The sequence below is a fragment of the Halichoerus grypus genome, chromosome 1, assembly GCF_964656455.1.
Source record: "Halichoerus grypus chromosome 1, mHalGry1.hap1.1, whole genome shotgun sequence".
NCBI classification, from domain to species: domain Eukaryota; kingdom Metazoa; phylum Chordata; class Mammalia; order Carnivora; family Phocidae; genus Halichoerus; species Halichoerus grypus.
The window spans coordinates 21,637,541-21,640,412 of NC_135712.1; the positions used below are offsets into that span (position 1 = coordinate 21,637,541).

The 2,872-nt window shown below is 36.0% G+C and overlaps 1 pseudogene; it reads left to right on the forward strand.

The window, feature by feature from the left end:
• Positions 1–1,079: 1,079 nt before the first annotated feature.
• Positions 1,080–1,535, forward strand: LOC118526199 (cytosolic iron-sulfur assembly component 2A pseudogene; annotated as a pseudogene).
• The last annotated feature ends 1,337 nt before the right edge of the window (positions 1,536–2,872 follow it).

Sequence of the window (2,872 nt, forward strand, 5' to 3'; positions counted from 1 at the left end):
GTCCTCTCTTCTGGAGTTTTACCAGGAAATTTATCAGTGGCTTTCAAAAATCCTTTCAGATATCACGTAGATTGAATTTATATGAATGCAAAGAACTACATATTTTATGGCCATCTAAGAATGTAATTTCTGATTCTCTCGCTCCTAAGGAGGTCCCATGATGTGATGAACACTGGGTGTTATATAAACCGATTTACTGAACTCTACATATGCAACTAATGGTGTTCTATATTTTGGTTAATTGAATTTAAATAAAAAAAGAAAAGAAAAAGATTCTCTCTCTCACTCTCCTGCTACTCTCCTCCCACTCTCTCTCTCTCTCTAAGAAAAATAAAATAAAATAGCAATTACATATTATAAATACCTAAATAAAAAATAAGAGGTATAAGTACTCTTCACTAAATTCAAATTTAGAAAAAAATATTTTGATTTTCTATAATAGCTGTGAATTAAAACTTAGTAAATCTGTTTCCTTAACCATAAAATTAGTTGATAATACTAGGATTAGGACACAAACTAAAAATTAACAGTATATTTAAAAGAACACTGTAAATTAGGGGCGCCTGGGTGGCTCAGTCGTTAAGCGTCTGCCTTCGGCTCAGGTCATGATCCCAGGGTCCTGGGATCGAGCCCCACATCGGGCTCCCTGCTCCGCAGAGAGCCTGCTTCTCCCTCTCCCTCTCCCCCTACTTGTGTCCCCTCTCTCGCTGTCTCTCTCTCTGTCAAATAAATAAATAAAATCTTTAAAAAAAAAAAAAAAATTAATAAAAAAAAAAATAAATAAAAGAACACTGTAAATTAAAAAGCACGTTCCTGCTTAGTTATTTAATAATTATAGGAGGGGAAAGTAATTTTCTCTCTGCCCTTCTGAATTCTTGGCTGAGATTCTTGTAATAAAAGACAGATTAACAAGAGAAACAGAAGTTTGTTACCATGTATACCTCATATATACATGGGAAATACCCAGGGAAAAATGTGTAACTCTCTGAGGTGTTCTAAACCACCAGCTTAAATATCATATTCAAGAGAGCAGGTGGTGGCTCAGGTGGGACAGTTGCCAGGGATGGTGGAGCATGAGGATGGAGCAGGTGTCCAGGCTGCTCTCCTGGACTCTGAGGAGAGTCCACTGGTTCTCCTGCCTCTTTGAGTGGTGAGCTGCCTGGCAGCCCTGGATCATGGAAGAGAAAGTGCTAGAAGTTATGATTTGATTAAATCTAGAACCCAGAGAAGCCCAATACTTTCAAAGAACTCGACATGGTAATGGAAAGAAGTGTGGAGGTTCAGGAGAGAAACAACAATGACTATTCGGTTATTATCAGGTTCAGGCCAATAGTACCTCACTGCTCTTTGGCAACCCTTAGTGGGCTGTGCTTAAGAGTAAAACCTTAGTGGTTTTTACCAGTTAAAGGTAAGTTGCAAATCTGCATTTCTGAAAGAGCCCACTCGGCAGAGGAAGACATCATCAGGTAGACAAATGACAAAGAGGGAGTGGCACTGCAATGTAAGACCCCAATTTACAGGAAATCATGGACTAGTTAACCTTGAACCCAATAGCTATTTTAAGTCACTTAACTTTAATTGTTTGATATATTTGTTTAAATTCTTTGTAAAATGTAAGACTCATGTTTAATACATAGGTGATTTGTACCTCAAAGCATTTTTTTAACAGATGATTTACAAGCAAGATTTAATTATAGGTAGTACCTAGTTGGTCCAGTGTATAACATTCTCAGGATTTGTAACACTTAAATGACCAGACAGAAAAATATTTTCTAGTTATTATGTGTCAGATGAGTTGCTATTTTTCTGACACCTCTTCTGATACAACTACTTTTCATGTCATATATTTACTGTGCCCGAATGTATTCAATTTAAATCATTACTCTGTAGAATAAATAAAACAGAGATGATTTTTGTAATAAATGCCTACATACATACCATATTCAGCCAAAGACAAAAGAGAAAAGGTTGTCCTTATCAGGAAAAGTAAGGTAAACAAGAGTAAGTCTTGTTATGCAGACTTGTCTATGCCTTCTTTATTGATAAGAGTCTCATGTGATTTAGAATCATCTTTCTTCTCCTGTTACAGATAGGAAGATATGTTTACAAGGACATACCCTCTATAAATACAAGTTGTCCGTATAAAAGGGATGACTTCTACTCTAGTTTCAGAGCTTCTCCTGTGTCTACTGTTTCTCAGATCAGCTCCAAATAATCCTTATATCAAAGAGGCATATTTTGGAATGACACATTCTGCTGCCCTTCATAATATTAACATTTAGGTAAAGAAAAATATAGCTATTCTTTCCAAAATATTGGAAAGAATAAATAATCAAAATACGCTCACACAGCAAGGGCATAGTGACCTCTGTGCAAACCCTTAAGAAAATCCATATGACATTAAAAACCACTGTAAAATTTTGCAAAATAAAAAGTGACCTAAGAAACATGAATTAGGAAAATTCAAAGGTGATTTTTATTCAAAAATATTTTTTCTCGATCTGCAAAATCATGAAAATAAAAGTGCTATCAAATTTCAAAGGTTTTGGGGCGCCTGGGTGGCTCAGTTGGTTGAGCGACTGCCTTCGGCTCAGGTCATGATCCTGGAGTCCCTGGATCGAGTCCCGCATCGGGCTCCCTGCTCAGCGGGGAGTCTGCTTCTCCCTCTGCCCCTCCTCCCTCTCATGTTCTCTCTCTCATTCTCTCTCTCTCAAATAAATAAATAAAATCTTTAAAAAAAAAAAAAAAAAATTTCAAAGGTTTTATAAAAAAATTCAAAGTTTTTATAAAATTGTATTTGTTTATTCAGGCTCTAATTAGAAGCATCATATGACAACTACTTATTGTAGATTTTCCAGTTTAGCCTAATCAA